General features: G+C 38.9%; 1 protein-coding gene and 1 non-coding gene across 4 annotated transcripts in view; one reads left to right on the top strand and one right to left on the bottom strand.

Annotated features, from left to right (window-relative positions):
• TPK1 (thiamin pyrophosphokinase 1) overlaps nt 1-17916 on the top strand; it is a 276645-nt gene that overhangs the window by 37299 nt on the left and 221430 nt on the right. The gene's annotated exons all lie outside the window — the stretch shown is intronic.
• Nucleotides 4347-4483, bottom strand: LOC111827200. Its single transcript, XR_002830700.1, has one exon. It is a non-coding gene; the product is annotated as a small nucleolar RNA SNORA2/SNORA34 family (small nucleolar RNA).

Here is a 17916-nt window from a genome sequence, read left to right as displayed (position 1 = left end):
GTTATCAACTGTTAAAATGTGTATACATTTTTTTGGGACACCCTATGTATACATGGAGAGAAGGAAAGGTAAGATATCAGATGGGCTGAAATGATTATATAATTCTTATTTCCAAAAGAACTTTTCTTTACGTTATTGAAATGTTAAGTGCTTTCATATAGACCTCTAGGATAATTCTTGGCTTCATCATTGTAAAAAGCAGATCTGTTAATAAATACTAAGGAAAAGTGGAATAGAATTTTTGTGATTCTCATAACAGAAGCTGTGATGTTATGTTTGTGTTGCTCCTCTTCTTAGCAAAGGTATTTCTTTCATTTCTTCCAAGAGAGGCCTAGAACAAGTATGTGATGGCTTTGTGGTTTGGGATTTCAGCAAGTAAGTGAAGGCTGGAGGCTGCCATGCCGGTCCCTCTAGCTCAGACGTGCAATGTTTTTTTTGTACCTTCTGTTCCATGGACGTGAAGACTGTGAAGAGCAGACAACAGGGGTAAAAGCAGGGCTGTTAAACCAAAACACAGAAAATTTTGAAGGCTACTGCACAGTATAAGTCTCTCATATTTACAATCGATGATTTAACTTGAACTATGCCAACGACTCTGTTGAGTAGGTATTTCCTGGGATCTGTTTCAGGAGAAAGACTACTTGAAGGTTTATTTTATTTTAGTTTCTTCCTACAATGCTTAATTGACATGTTTTGAAATTTAGTTTAAATGGGATTCAAGGGAGATTAAAATTATGAAAGTTTTTAAATGTATTTTCTCTTTAATATTTCATGAAGTCTCAGTGATTTTCTTGGTGTGATCATTGGTATTTGTGAATGGATATTGCCCTTAGATTTCTTACCTATTTTTTTTAACAAAAAGCTTTCACTTCCAGTAAATGTCTTTCTTACCCTGAAATATGTGATAAGTGGAAAAAATAGGGATGTTTATGTTTGAATAGCTCTGCTTATTTCTTGTTGTAGGTCAGTTTTTCTCAGCTTGGGGTCACCAGGCTTACCCGGGTCCTCAAAGACAGTGGGAGAGATCACAAAGTTACATAAAGTTGAAATACAAAAAAAGAAATATGAATCCTAACAGATATTCATTTACCTGGGCTAAGGTTACATGGACTGACCAGGTTTCTAGGAGTTGGGCTTCTCAGTGTATCCTCATTTTTTAACTTTAATTCACAGCCTTTCCCTGTCTCTTCCACAGGATTCGAAGAACAGCGGTGACCATGTTCATTAGATTATGACTCCATTATCAAATTATGTTAATGTTAATGACAGGTGTTTGTCTTCAGTGTGACCCTTTTTACCTCTAATAAGGAATTATTTTTCCTTGCTTGATTTCTTCCTTTTTCAGTTCTCTGGTAACCAACTGTAAGATCACACCAGGGTATAGGCAACATACTCTGGTTCCCTTTGGATGAGGCTTAAGTCATAAAATATTGGACCAATCAAGCAGGTTTTACAGTAAAAGGGAGACATCTGTCACAGTTCATGAAATGAAATATAAGCAAGGTCTTTAGTTTTATAATATCAGTTTTCCCTTCTGTTCTGTTTGTAATTGATGGATACCTGTCAGCGCCCTTCTGTGTTGAGGGGGTAGGTGAGCAGCTGGGGACATAACTGTGGCCTCGAGTTATGGCCAGAATTTAGAGTTCAGAGTGCCCAGCGCAGCCTGTTTCTGATGAAGGCATGAGATGTGGTTCTTCAAGCTAGAAGTCCCTAGAATGAACTTGCTCTATTCCTGCTTCTTAATAGCTGAACTTATTGTGTGTAGTATTTGATTATTCGAATCTACTTTGCTCACCTCTATATGTTTTTTTTTCTTTAAACAAAAACACTGTACCCAAATAAAGCTTTTTAATAGGATTATGACTTGCCCCATTAATTAGACTGCTCTCATGTAACGATAGTGTTGCCATCAGATTTAAGTTTTAAATGGAGCAATCTGCTGTAAAGAAGCTTGCTTCAATAGTTTGGTTGTGCGTCCTTTTCCCTCATACACTGTGTACCTAGGTCTCTGTAAGCCTTTTTTTAAACTGATTTTTTGAAGTTAAGCTCAATCAAAGTTAGCAAGTTTATATTGAAGAAAGTTGTTTTATGTTTCTATTTTTATTCCCATTTCTCAATTCTGTGAGACCTCTTTACCTCACTTCTGGCATCCAGTATGTTTATTCTCATTAAAATAAGAGAAACTGGGTACCTTCCATTTTTATGTATATATTGGTTGAGTTGATTTGGCCTGCTTTAGAATGCTTGGCATAAATCAATATTTTTAATCCTATTAAATCTGTTTGTGTACATCATCCCTGTTAGAGGAATTTTAAGGGAACAGTGTTTTGACAATCACCTTGTAATTTAGAAACCACCTCAGGGCTACTCATAAAGCTGACTCTGGAAGGGCTAGCCAGGGTCCACTTTTTTTCTTTTTAAGAATGTGTTTCTAATGCAGTGTGTTCTCTGGCCTCATCTTCCACTGCTACCTCTTCTTATATACTTAATGACTGATAGAGAACTGCTTTTTTTTTTTTTTTTTTTTTTTTTTTGCCAAAAGTAGATTTATATTCATTTTGCAAATTTCCACTGGTCTTTTTAAGTCCTGCTCAAATGCTGCCTCTTGTGAAGGGATGCTTCCCTGGCTTGACCAGGTAGAGGTAGATTTTCTCCCTGGTGTTTCTTTTGTGTTCCTATCACTGATGAAGGTCACCTTCTGCCTCTTTGAGGATAAGCTTCTGGAGAATAGATAATAGAGTGCTTAGGTCAGCGGTTCTCAACCTGTGGGTCACAACCCCTTTGGGGGTCGAACGACCCTTTCACAGGGGTCGCCTAAGACCATCGGAAAACACATATATAATTACATATTGTTTTTGCGATTAATCACTATGCTTTAATTATGTTCAATTTGTAACAATGAAAATACATCCTGCATATCAGATATTTACATTACGATTCATAACAGTAGCAAAATTACAGTTATGAAGTAGCAAGGAAAATAATTTTATGGTTGGGGGTCACCACAACATGAGGAACTGTATTAAAGGGTCGAGGCATTAGGAAGGTTGAGAACCACTGGCTTAGGTGAAGGTGTTTTCCTTTTAATTCCTGGGAGACTAGCCTGAGGGTAGGTACTACTGTAGGTCATCTTGGCAATTGCTGAAGGTCGGTGTCTATATTTGATGCTTTCTAGATCTTGGAAATCCTCTTGCTTTGATGTGAATCAGTTGGGAGCAGGAAGTTCTTCCCTGTCTTTCTGTCTCTCCTCACCCCGCTTTGCTCCTCCTCTCCTCTCCCCCAGGTTTCTCTCTGGTCCTCAGACTAGGTTGGTCCCATTTGTATTTCTGCCAACTTGAGCTCCATCACTTATTTTTCCCCTTTACTCTATGACTCCCAGATGCTTATTTGATAATTCTTGGTACAATCTATAAGAACTGATACTTTTTATTAATATATTCTTCTTTCCTCATAGCACATGTGGAAGCATGTATTCCTTTTCTGACTCTGGGTTATATGACTTTGACAGCTGAAGTGCTGATATCAGTGTCATTAGAATAAATTTATATCCTGTGTTCATTAAGGTATTATGGTAAGGTGCATCTTTTATTATATAGAGCAATATAAAATTATTCAATTTAGCAGTATCCTTATCTTCTAACATTACTGTCTAAAGAGCTACCAGACCAGCACTACTTTGGTCATTTTCTGTCCTAGTATTTCACAGAACTTATGCTTTGAACACATTTAAGTGAACATAGAGCCAAAGTTCTGATGAGCAATTTGCATACTTGGTTCTGGTCCATTAAGCAAAACCAGTTTCATATAAGCTGTAGCCCCTGTAAATAAGGCTGGAAGAGAAGATTGTACCAGTCATGCAGAAACATTTAGGGACTATGAAAAAAGCATTTAAATATGTCTTACATTTTATTATATTAGAGGCACAGAACAAAATATATATTGTTTGATATGAGTCCAGAGACGCATTCTGCTACTTCCATCCCCAAGATGATGGTGCATTTCTGTTGAATCAGATCTTTTATGACGCTGGGCATTAGGATACAAATATTGCTAGAGAGTGATGACCTCTGAGTCACTTTCCCAGGTTCACTCCTAAGCCTTTGTGTTGTGTTGTGTTTTGTTTTAGTAGTCAAAGTATTATAGGGTGATTAAGGAATTGCACCACAATTTCAAGTACTTTATATTTGAAATGCATTTACAAATCTTCTGCTATACTTCCTAATCCCATGGGATTTTATCTGAGCTGTTGCACATGATATTCTAAAAGAGAAAAGTCACTTTTAAATATCAAGTTTCATAGCATTACATTTTCTTTTTCTTTTCTTTTCTTTCTTTTTTTTTCTCTCAGATGTTTCTTTCTAATGAATTGACCATTACATTTCCTAAGTTCTGAAATGGCCAACAGACCATAGAAAGACATTTCTTTAGGCTCCTGCTTGAAACCAGCAGCTTCAGCAAACTGCTGGCCTTGATTCAGGGCCAAAGCATTACATTTTCTAATATGTTTACTGAGAGGCAAAAAAATGCATTATTTTAGCCCTAGCTGGTTTGGCTCACTGGATAGAGCGTCGGCCTGTGGACTAAAGGGTCCCAGGTTCGATTCCGGTCAAGGGCATGTACCTTGGTTGCAGGCACATCCCCAGTAGGGGGTGTGCAGGAGGCAGCTGATCAATGCTTCTCTCTCATCGATGTTTCTAACTCTCTATCTCTCTCCCTTCCTCTCTGTAAAAAAATGAATAAAATATATTTTAAAAAATACATTATTTTATTATTTTTTAAAATAAATTTTTATTTCAGAGAGGAAGGGAGAGGTAGAGAGAGATAGAAACATCAATGATGAGAGAGAATCATTGATCGGCTGCCTCCTGCATGCCCCCCTACTAGGGATTGAGCCACAACCCGGGCATGTGCCCTTGACTGGAATTGAACCCAGGACCCTTCAGTCCCCAGGCCAATGCTCTATCCACTGAGCCAAACCAGCTAGGGCTATTTTGTTTATATATATATATATATATATATATATATGCATTGTCTGTGTCAAATAATGTACAAGGACTGGGATGTCAGTGAGAAAGACACAGGCCCTGTTCTTAAAGTGTTGATAATCTAATATCTGATGTACACTGTCTCATTGTATATATGTATCATAAATATTCCCTGCAATTAGAAGTTTATTATTGTTATGGACTGAATTGTTTTCACCCCAGATCATATGTTGAAGCCCTAAATACCAAGTGACAATATTTGAATGGTACCTTCAGAGAGGTAATTTAGTTACATGAGGTCATAGGGTGGGGTCCTAATGCAATAGCAATAGGACTGGTGTCCTTGTAAGAGAGACGCCAGGGGTGGCACTCTCTGAGAAAGGCCATGTGAGAAGGCAGCCATCTGTAAGCTAAGGAAAGAGGCCTCAGGAGAGACCATCCCTGCTGATACCTTTATCTTGAACTTCTGGACTCCAGAACTGTGAGAAAATAAATTTCTGTTGTTTGTCTCCCTGGTCAGTGGTATTTTGTGAGCCCTAGCAAACTAATACTGTTATATGTAAGCCTTCTTGGCAAGTTGAGAATTGTTCAGTCCTCTCTTCTCTATAGAAGGACCCATTTTATTTGTAAGTCTGGTGCCAGGTATTATTATAGGCAGTCTTGGTCTTACCTTGGTACCCTGCAGCTCCAATCAATTATGATAAGCATTGATTCAATGCTGTAGCCTGAGGCTGATACTGGTCCCCCTTTGTTTAAAGACGACCTTTCACTGACTTCAGAAAACAGTGGAAATAATCTATATATTAGAAGTTAGTTTGATGGATGTAATCAGGCTTTGGGAAATCAATCTGGGGTACTTTAAACAGATACAGAAAAAAAGTTTAACTGAATGGATTAAAGCACAGGTTTAGATGACTCAATCATCCATGATTATTTTGGGCATTGATCTATTGCCCTTTATAAAGATGAGAAGAATTTGCTTTTCTTGTAAAACACCAGTTAGAAAGATTCATTGAATTACTTTGTGACCATTATAAACTTCTGTCTGGATATTCTGTAAGTTATTTCACATTAAGACCAATCTTAAATGTAATTCTTCCCTAATCTAGTACAACTTCCACAATATAAATCATAAGTGTTCAATGTTAATATCCAGTATATTAATTACACTTAGCATTCAACAGTGAATTCAGAGTTAATATTTATTTAGAAAACATTTAACAAAAATCATAAACATTTTGCTTTAAAGGGCCATACCAAGAAAGTGAAAAGACAACCCACAGAATAGGAGGAAATATTTGCCAATCATATGTCTGATAAGAGGATTATATATAGAATGTATAAAGAGCTCTTACAACTCAATAAGAAAATAAGTGACCCAATTAAAAATGGTGCAAAGGATCTGAATAGACAATTTTTCAAGGATAATGTACAAACAGCCAACATGCACACTAAAAGATAGATGCTCTATATCATTAGTCATAATGGAAATACCAATCAAAACACAATGAGATTCTAATTTCCACCCACAGATAGCTGGCATAAAAAAAGTTAGATTTGTGTTGGTAAAGGTGTGGTGAATCAGAACTCTTATACACTGCTGGTAGGAGTGGTGAAGTCACTTCCAAAGATATTCTGTCAGTTCATTAAATACCATGAGACCCAACAGTTCTTCTCCTAGGTATATTCCCAAAAGAAATGAAAACATATCCACACAAAATGTGTGCACGAATGTTCATAGCACCATTTTTCATAACTGCCAAAAGGTGGAAACAATCCTGATGTGTATTAACAATTGAATGAATAAACCAATGTGCTATGTCCATGAAATGGAAATTTGCTCGGCCATAGAAAATGTAGTATTGATATATGCTACATGTATGAACCTTAAAAACGTTAAGCTATATGAAAGAATCCACACAAAAAAAAACAAAAACCACCTCATATTACATGGTTCCATTCATACAAACTATTGAGACCAGTAAATTTACAGGAACAGAAAATATATTAGTGATGCATAAGCTCTAAGGAATGGGAAATTAGGGAGAGTAACTAAAATGTATGGGGTTTCTTTTTATTTTACAGTGATAAAAATATTCTAAAATTGACTGATGATGGTTGCACAAATCTCTGAATATTCTAAAACCATTGAATTAAACGTGTCAATTTTATGGTAGGGAAATTATATCTCAGTAAGCTGTTACAAAAAATAATAGGCAATTGTGTCTTCATTAGGATGTTCCCTTTTTTTGTTTAGTATTTTATTTTATTTATTTTATTATTTTATTTTATTTTATTGTTGACAATATTGCAAATGTTCCCCAGTTCCCTCCTCCCAGGCCCTGTTCCACCCCAGGCCTTCACCACTATTGTCTGTGTCCATTGGTTATGCACATCCTATCTAATAATAGAGAAACATGGTAATTAGCCATACCTCCACTACCCTTCCCATTGGCTAATCAGGGCGATATGCAAATTAACTGCCAGCCAAGATGACGGCCGGCAGCCAGGCAGCTTGAAGCTAACAGGAGGCTTGCTTGCTTCAGTGACGGAGGACTCCAACGTTCCCCGCCTGCCGCTGCCGGCCTCTGAGCTTGCAGTTTGAAACATTGTTACAAATATAGAAGCTAAACAAAACCACAGAAACCTGCTTTCATCCAGCCAGGATCTCAGAGCTGGAGTTGAAACAGTGTATCGATTATAGAACCCAAACAAACCAGATACCTGCTTTCAGCAGCCGAGGCCTAAGAGCTGGAGCCAAGCCTCAGAGCTAAAGCTGGCCCAGAATAAAAAAAAGAAAAAAAGGAGCGGTTGGGAGCTTCAGTCAATTGCCAGCCCTCTAGTATGAATATAAGTTCTTTAATCTCTTCCCTGTTCCCCTCTTCCTTTCCCCACCTCCCTTAAGACATGTCAGTCTGTTCTGTGCCTCCATGCCTCTGGACCTATTTTGTTTTTTTGTTATGTTCATTAGATTCCACTTATAAGTGAGATCATGTGATATTTGTCTTTCTCTAACTGGCTAATTTCACTCAGCATAATATTCTCTAGGTCTCTCCATGTTGTCTGAAAGGGTAAGAGATCCTTTTTTTTTTTTTACAGCTGCATAGTATTGCTTTGTGTAAATGTACCACAGCTTTTTTTATCTACTCATCTACTGATGGGCACTTGGATTGTTTTCAGATCTTAGTTATTGTAAATAATGCTGCTATGATTATAAGGGTGCATATATTCTTTCTGATTGGTGTTTTGGGTTTCTTAGGATACAATCCTAGAACTGTGATCTCTGGGTCAGACAGTAGTTCCACATGTAAGTTTTTGAGTAAACTGCTAGTGTTCCCTTTTCTCAACATCCTCGCCATCACTTGTCCTTCAATGAAAGATTGATGATAGTCATTCTGGTAGGTGTAAGGTGATTTCTCATTGTAGTTTTAATTTGTATTTCTCTCCTGTTTAGTGATTTGCGCATTTTTTCATATGTTTCTTGCCTCTTTCTTGTATGTCATCTATGGAGAAGTGCCTATACAGGTCCTGTGACCATTTTTAAAATTGGATTATTTGTCTTCCTATTGTTGAGCTGTATGAATTCTTCATATATTTGAAATTAACCCCTTATCAGATGTGTCATTGGCAAATATGTTCTCCCATACAGTGGGTTCCCTTTTCATTTTGATGATGGTTTCTTTTGCTGTGCAGAAGCTTTTAATTTTGATGTAGTTGCATTTGTTTATTTTTTCCTTTGTTTCTCTTGCCCTAGGAGATACTAGTATATCAATGAAAATTCTGCTCTGTGAGATATCTGAGATTTTGCTGCCTATGTTTTTCTTCTAGGATTTTCATGGTTTCATGACTTGGGATGTTCACTTTTCTTAAGTATTAATTTATACCAAAATTTGTCTGATACTGTGTCCTTGCTTCTGGATACATTCATGTAGTATTTGGGCCAATAGTTCTCAAATTTAACATGTATCAGAATTACTTGCAGGGTCCCAACTTCAACATATTTGGATTCATTAGGCCTTAATTTTTACCATTCAGATCTTTACATGTATTTTTGGGTTTGTACCTAAGTATTTTGATTTCTTCGAAGTGATAAAGGTGAATCTGTGTTTCAAATTTTGGTTTCTACATGATTGTTGTCATTATATAGAAATGTGATTGATATTTGTATGGGGGAGAAGAGATCCTAATTTGAAAATTGACAGTATTTGTTCCATAGGAAATAATGAACCACACAAAGGACTCTTTTATTTAAGTAAAATCTTCAAATTTTTTTCATAATTTTTTGAGGTTTTGTATAATGTTCAGCCACACCATAAAAAATCCTTTAAAATGCATATTTATTTTGGGAGAAAATTTTAGAAAAAAAATTTGTTCAGAGAAAATAATTTGCTAAGGAAATGAGTGATCAACGATACAAAATGATTTTGGGACACATTTATAGTGTAGTGTATGTAGAAATAATAATTCAAGTTTGATTTTTTTGTGCTGTTTTTTAGACTAAATTTGTTTTGATTTTGTGCTTAGTTTTAAAAAGTCAGCTTGATCAGCCTTGCCTCTAAAATTACTCAGTATATCTCCTTCTAAATAGACACTAACATAAAACACAGTGATTTGGACATTTGGTTAATGACATTTAATATGAATTTACACGTATTGATTTACTCATTCAGTCATCTATTTAAAACCATAAATTAAGTGTGTTCAGTAGTCAGCACACACAGATTCATATCTGAAGCCTTGTGGTGGATTTATGTGTTATTTTCTCAGTAACCCAAGGTTTGCTCTTCTCTGATAAGACCTTCCTTTATTAGTTAAAGTTGACTTTGCTGCCTTCACACAATATTCACTACCACTCTTTATTGGTTGTAGAGTTATGACCAGCATAAATAAAGAAAGCAAGCAGAGAAAGAAGCAGAATAGACCATTTATTTTCATGCATTTTGGTTGCCATTTAAATCACAATTGACAGAGTAAAGTGTAGTTTAATGGTCATCCTTAACAAGTCAGGAAAAAAATGTGCAGTTCTATCCCTCCAGTGTTATGTTTTATGAATATATCACATTTAGTTCAGAATAATGATGATTCAATAATGACATTTTATTTTTTAAGCCTGATGAGTAGGATTGGGAAGGGCTGTTTATTCTTTCTTTCCATTTCACTATAACAGTTTGACAAGAGTGAGAGACACTGACTGATGCTCTACTCAAACTGTGTTTATAATGAAGTGCTGGAGTTAAAATAGAAATATCTCCAGCCGCATTCATATCCTAGTGTTGGTTGGTTGGAGGGCTGTCCAGCTTCTTTTTAAATGTATATTATAAGGATTAGAATATAAATACATAGGATTATGTATGTGTATTGTGTGGACAAAAGGGGCCACATGCTAACCTGACAAGCTCAGGGAAGGCCTGCATGGCAGTCTTACAAACTCAGAGACCTAAAGTAACCACAAAGGATGGTCTGAAATTAAACTTTAAAAGCAGTTATGGTGGGTAGTCGTCTCCTAGGCAGGTATCCCTAACAAGGTCAATCTTTACCTTAACTGAGCTTGTGAAGGCAGCCTGGGCCCCCCCCCCCGCCCTCCTTAACCTCCATTCTGATGCATATGCTTGCTAGCCCTAACCCCCTTTCCACTTGTGTCCTAGCTAGCCTTGCAAAAACCTGTTTCCCTGAACACTTCCATTTTATAGAGGCCATAAACCATGAACCATACACATCTCCCGGAGGGGGTTGGCAGCGCTGGTGCCAGCCAGGCCAGGCCTTTGGGTGTAATCTCACTTCCCCCATTCCAACCATGGGGGCTGCAAAGCCCATGAAAAGTCCAGAGTCCTAGTCCATATTTGGGAGACAAAAAAACTAAGGAGATAAAAGGGAGAGCCCCCTACTCCCCCCCCCCCCCTCAGATTTGGGATCCAATTCCCCTGGGCCATTCATCACTAGTGCTTCCTGTAATAAAGTGTTCCTGATCCTCTGAGTGCCTGTTGTGTGTTTTCTGGTCGCCTGGTAAATTCTGTAACAAGCTAATTGTCCTTTTGCATCTACAATAACATATCATTGAAATGTCAGGGTAACTTGTAACTTCCCTTTTCCCCACACCCCTGGGGCACAACGAAATGTGCTTGGGCGCTAGGACAGAGACCATAACTTCCTTCATTGTTACTGTTATCATGTTAATTGTTGACTGTTAACTATCCTGTACCCACCTAAGTAAAAGAAATATGTGTCTATCATTTTACTTAAAAAAAAAACACATATATTGATTTTTAAAAAGAAGAAGGGAGAGGGATAGAGAGTTAGAAACATTGATGAGAGAGAAACACCGATCAGAGCCTCCTACACACCTCCTACTGGTATGTGCCTGCAACCAAGGTACATGCCCTTGACCGGAATCGAACCTGGGACCCTTGAATCCACAGGCCGACGCTCTATCCACTGAGCCAAACCAGTTAGGGCTATCATTTTACTTTTTATCCAATCCCTGAGGTTTCCCTGCTTTGTTTTCTCCCACTAATCTATCACTAATGGAGTTCATGCAACCCACTTCTGTCTCCTCCTTTGATTGTGATGAATAAAAATAGGTGAAAAACCACCATTCTCTGGAGCATTATCCCAACCCCTTGAGATTCTGTTTTCCGGCAATTGTGGACAGTTTGGCTCAAATAAACTAACAAAAAATTCTTTACAGGTTTGAATGTTTTTATGTTAACAATAGTAAATAATATTTTGCAATGCTTTAACCTGCAAAATCCTTTTACTGAAGTAAAATCATATCTGAGAAATCTTCTTGGAGTTCCCAGGACAGTAAACAGATAAAAGTGGATGGGGTTCTTTGGTTGAGGTTCCTCTGGCCACCAGGCCTTCCCACTGCTGCCTCCAAGTCTCTCCACTGATCTGTCACAATGTATATGAATAACAGGGATTTTTGCTAATCCTTCCTTTGCTGTTCCTTAGGTTTATCTTCTCTATTTATGATAGCTACGTTGAGAACTACCTTTGGGTTATAAAGAAATTTTTAAATGGTTGAATGTTGTATTTTAACTAGTTTGAATGGAATACATCTATAGTTGTTTCATTTTGTTTACTTAATGAACTGATACCAATGTAGGCAGCATGGCTGTTTAAAGATAATAGCATACAGAATTCCATTATGTTTACCATTTTACTATTTGTTAACCAGTTTCCTTATGTTGGCTGTGTAAGCAGATATAATGGAAAGGAAAAAGATAGATGCTCAAAATGAATTCTGTAAATTTAACATGACACATTTTATATTTTCAATTATGTGAGGTTTCAACCAATATTTAGTCATCATTGTCTTAGTCTAAGTGGGATTTCTAGACATAACATTGGTATATAGCTTGACATAAAATTCTGTGTTCATCACTGAAAGAAATACAGACAGGCTCTGACTTACAGTGCTTACAATTTTTTTTTTTTACTTTACAATGGTGCAAAAGTGATATATACTTAGTAGAAACCGCATTTCAGATTTTGAATTTTTATCTTTTCCTGGGCAATGGCAGTGAGCCACAGCTCTGGGTCAGGCACATGACCACAAGAGTGAACAACTGATACTCTTTACAGTGTACTGTGTTGCCAGCATTGTGGGGTATTATGTTCTGAGCATGTTCAACTGCAGTTCAGAGGTATATGGAAGGGCAGTATAGGTAGGGTTTTCAGTTATTGTTTTATATCTTTTGCAGTTATGTTTAGTGACGGCTGTAATGTGTTAGACTTGTCTTTTAGTCAGGATTGTTTACAATTTACATTCTCACATTTTACAATCATTTCCTTCGGAAGGAAGCTCTGAGTGAACTATTAGATTCATGTGATTAGATAAAAGTGGTGAGGAGGTTTTTGTTCCTAAGTGGAGAGAATAGTTTAATGTGTCCCTGTGCACTCATCATCCATCTTCAACAATTACTGGCCAATTTTGCTTCATATATATTTCCCCCCACTGGATTATAGGAAAGCAAATGTCAGATATCATTTAATTTCCATCCACAAATAAGGAAATTTTTAAAAGATTTACTTCTGGTCTTTGTTTTATGCTGTTGACTTAATCTACACTAATAAAAGACAAACATGCAAATTGACTGTACCTTTGCTACACCTTAAGTCATGCCCACCAGCCAATCAGAGCGACTATATTCAAATTAACCCAACCAAGATGGCGGCCGGCAGCCACGGAGCTGGAGCAAGCAGGAGGCTTGGTTGCTCCAGTGATGGAGGAAGCCAAGCTTCCCGCCTGCTGTGGCCGGCTCTGAGCTCCACTCAAAGCAACAAAGTTTCAATTATAGAAGATAAATAAACCCCAGATACCTGCTTTCAGCCGGATGTGGCCATGGAGCTGGAGCAAGCAGGAGGTTTGGGTTGCCCCTGGCCATGAAGGAAGCCAAGCTTCTCACCCGCCCTGGCCGGCTCTGAGCTCCACTCAAGGCTACAAAGTTTCAATTATAGAAGGTAAATAAACCCCAGAATAAAAAAAAAATAGGCTGAGAGCTTCCATCGCTGGGGGGCTTGGCCAGCCTGAAAACGGCCTTCAGCCCCTCACCCAGACTGGCCAGGCACCCCAGTGGGGACCCCCCACCCTAAAGGGGGTGTGGCCAGCCTGAAAACAGCCATCAGCCCCTCACTCAGGCTGGCCAAACCTCCATGGGATGAGAGTCCCCACTGGGGTGGGCTTGACCAGCCTGCAAACAGCCATCAGCCCCTCACCCAGGCTGGCCAGGCACCCAAGCGGGACCCCCACCCTGATCCGGGACACCCTTCAGGGCAAACCAGCCGGCCCCCACCCATGCACCAGGCCTCTATCCTCTCCTATATAATAAAAGGGTAATATGCAGATTGACCCTAACAGCAGAATGACTGGGAATGACTGGTCACTTACACACACTGACCACCAGGGGGCAGACGCTCAATGCAGGAGCTGCCCCCTGGTGGTCAGTAAGCTCCCACAGAGGGAGCTCTGCTCAGCCACAAGCCAGGCTGATGGCTGCCAGCACAGTGGTGGTGGCGGGAGAGGCACTAAGGATGTCCGGCTGCATCTTAGGTCTGCTCTCTGCTGGTAAGTGGACATCCCCTAAGGGCTGCTGGGCTGCCAGAGGGATGTCTGACTGCCAGCTTGGGCTCGATCCCCCAGGGAGCAGGCCTAAGCCAGCAGGTGGACATCCTCTGAGGGGTCCCAGACTGCAAGAGGGCATAGGCCTGGCTGAGGGACCCCCCCCCCCCCCAGTGCACAAATTTTTGTGCACCGGGCCTCTAGTATTAATATAATATACTTGAGTTTCTCCTATTGAAAAATCCCAAAGTGCCTTCTTTGGCATCCATGAATTAAAGCCAGATGCCCAGGAAAGATGTGAAAATAGATGGAATTGTTACATTTTATTATATTTTTTTAATTTATTTTTATTGTTGAAAGTAATACAGATGTATCCTTTTTCCTCCCATCCAACCCATTTAGCCCACCCCTCCCCCCACCTCAGGCCTTCACCACACTATTGTGTGTGTCTGTGGGTTATGCATTTAAGTCCTCTGGTTAATCTCCACCCACACCCACCTACCCACCCACCCCCCATATTCCCTCTGTGATTCGTCAGGCACTCTGTTCCATACTTCTATGCCTCTGGATCTGTTTTGTTCATCAGTTTATTTTGTTCATTAGATACCACATATGAGTGAGATCATGTGATACTTATCTTTCTCCGACTGGCTTATTTTGCTTAGCATAATACTCTCCAGATCCCTCCATGCTATCTCAAAGGGTAAGAGATCTTTTTTTTGCTGCGGCATAGTATTCCATGGTGTAAATATACCACAGCTTTTTTATCTACTCATCTACTGATGGGCACGTGGGCTGTTTCTAGATCTTAGCTAGTGTAAACTGTGCTGCTATGAACATATGGGTGCATATATTCTTTCTGATTGATGTTTCAGGTTTCTTAGGATACATTCCTAGAAGTGGGATCATGGGGTCAAATGGCAGTTCCATTTTGAAGTTTTTGAGGAAATTTCATGCTGTCTTCCATAGTGGCTGCACCAGTCTGCATTCCCACCAGCAGTGAACTAGTGTTTCCTTTTCTCCACATCCTCGCCTGTACGTGTCATTTGTTGATGTTAGTCATTCTGATAGGTGTGAGGCGATACCTCATTGTCATTTTAATTTGAATCTCTCTGATGATCAGTAACTTTTAGCATTTTTTCATATGTCTGTTGGCCATCTGTATATCCACTTTAGAGAAGTGTCTATTTAGGTCCTTTGCCCATTTTTTAATTGGGTTGTTTGTCTTCCTTTTGTTAAGTTGTATGAGTTTCTTATATATTTTGGATATTAATCCTTTATCAAATGTATCATTGCCAAATATGTTCTCTCATACAATGGGATCCCTTTTTATTTTGTTGATGGTTTCTTTTGCTGTGGTAGAAGTTTTTTTGTTTTGAATTGTTACATTTTAGATGTTGTGATCAAATATGCTCCCAGTCTTTCATTCTGCTTTCCTAGATAGAAAAACACTGGATCATCTTTGATGCTTTCTTTTCTTCCTTCCCTCCTTTATGATATGTTGTCAACCTCTATTGATTTTTTTAAAAATTCTTTAAATGTCTGTTTAATTCACTTTTAACTCTGTATATTTACTGCTGCCATCTTTCTTTACTGATCATTATATGTCTCTCAAGCTATTTTCTCAGATCACATTTTCTTTTCTGTTGCCATTCATCTCTTGGACTGCCCTCCCTAGCCTTCACCATAACCCTTTGCAGTAGCTATAGTGTGTACTCCATCCCATTTCAATTCCTTTTTCTGATATTCAGTTTCTTCCATAGTGGACCCTGTCATAACCTCATCTTTTTTTATTTACCAGCATAAACCATTCAGTCTCCTCTCCAGAATGCCCTTCCTCTGTGCTGGGCCATCCTCATTCTTGCCTCTCTGCTGCAATGTGTACTCTCTACTTGGTCTGTAAAACTGTCCTCTTTCTCCTTTGGACTCTGGTCTACCTTTCCCTCAAAGTCCAGTGTGTTTCCTTCTTCTGTCAAATCCTTCTCTATGACTCCAGGCCTATAGTGATCATTTTCTTTTCAGAATTTACCTAAGTGTGAGTAGTGGATGATACAACATGGAGTCTTCGGTTGCCCTTGTTCTTGTATTATTTCAATTCTTTTATGGCTTTTGGTTTCTAAACTGGATAGGTATGTTGTTGGGTACAGGGGTTTTTCAAAACAATATTTACACAGGGTATGAATTTCATGTATACCTGTTGATTAAAACTCTTGAATATGATATATTCCTAGACTATTTTAACTAACCACCTAGTTTTTCTATAATACACATTCCTGTTTTTGTTGATGTGTTGTTGTTGTTTTTTGTTGTTGTGTTTTTGCAGACTATTTCAGTTATGCACATTCTGTGTCAAACAGTTTCTTGTTTAGATTTAATTTCTTTGATGAATGCTGTGGGCTCATAATGCATCTTCTGTGATTTTGCCCCATCTTTCAAGAGCTCTTCTATTCCTTTGAATGTTTTTATTTTTTTCATTGAGTTCTTTGAGTTACAGGGATATTTCTGGTCTGATTTTCATTTGCTTGATAGCAGCATTTTTCTAGTGACTTTTCTCTGTGTTTTTTTTTCTCTTTACTTCCTATTTCTTCTACCCTCCTTTGTCTTCCCTCCCTCTCTCTCCTTTAACTTCCTGGTCTGGTCTAGATCCTGTGCTTGTTTTTATTGATCTTTGAATGAATTGAATCCCCCCTGGACCACTGAGTTGCACTGGTGGATGTGGGGGCTGGGAGAGCATGGGGAATAGAAATTCTTCCTGGTTCACAGACGCACTTTACCACACAGGGTTGTATATTGAGAGTGTTTAACATTTACTGATTATTGCCACTGCAGTGGGAGCCAGAGGCTGTTCACAATTTGGTCATCTGCCTTGTCTGCTTTGTCTCAGCAACAGTATTTTCTGCATTGATTTTGTATCTAAATCTTAAGCCGAAAGTCTCCTCTCAGCATCTTCCTATACCCCTACTTGCATTCCGCATATATGGTGATTGGGTGAGAGATTTTTGCCTAGTTTTCCCTAAGATGTAATTTCCATCTTGTTTTCGTTCTGGCATTTTTTGGGATGGAAAAAGGGCAGAGACTTCTCCACTCTGCTCTCTCAAAACACTCATCTTTAAAAAAAAAATCTTTAAATTTGTCAGTTATTTATTCCAGCTAACAAAAGCCTTCTGTGGAGTAGTATTTGGCTTCTTGGCTTCTTTTATTGCCTGTTTACTTTTCCTCTGCTTGTTAATTGTTTTACTGGAGGATGGGATTTCACTGTCTGGTTCCCAGGTGGGGTTAACAAGTGGGGCATCCTGCACTGTGAGGATGGTTTGTTTTGAGGGCACACCATGGTAATGACTTACTAAAAGTATGGTAGAGATCAATATTTCCATCTCAGTTCACTTCTCTGGGCTATAGTGTCCTCCTCTGTGCATTTATGAGGTTGTATATCGTATGAATTATTAAAACATGCTTGACTGCATCTTTTTAAAAAGAATGGAAGTATCTTTTATTTGCCTGCTTTCCCATCCTGAGGCACTAGTTTCCTTTTATTATTGAACTAGAGGCCCACTGCATGGGATTCGTGCATGGGAGGGGGTGGGGGGAGGGGGCGGAGTGGGCCCCTTAGTCTGGCCTGCACCCTCTCGCAATCCAGGACCGCTGGCTCCTAAACACTCGCCTGTCTGATTGCCTCTAACCACTCTACCGGCCTGCCTCATTGCCCCTAACCACGCGCCTGCCTGCCTGATCGCCCCTAACCAGCAGCGGCTTCGTCTGGAAGGACGTCCAGAAGGTCATTTGGCTGTCCGGTCTAATTAGCATATTATGCTTTTATTATTATAGATTCTACTTAGTGTTGCTTTTTATGTTCCAAGGATCAAGGCTGTA

Source organism: Myotis lucifugus, unplaced genomic scaffold (assembly GCF_000147115.1).
Source record: "Myotis lucifugus unplaced genomic scaffold, Myoluc2.0 scaffold_141, whole genome shotgun sequence".
Taxonomy (NCBI): Eukaryota; Metazoa; Chordata; class Mammalia; order Chiroptera; family Vespertilionidae; genus Myotis; species Myotis lucifugus.
This window is presented reverse-complemented; position numbering and strand designations above follow the sequence as displayed.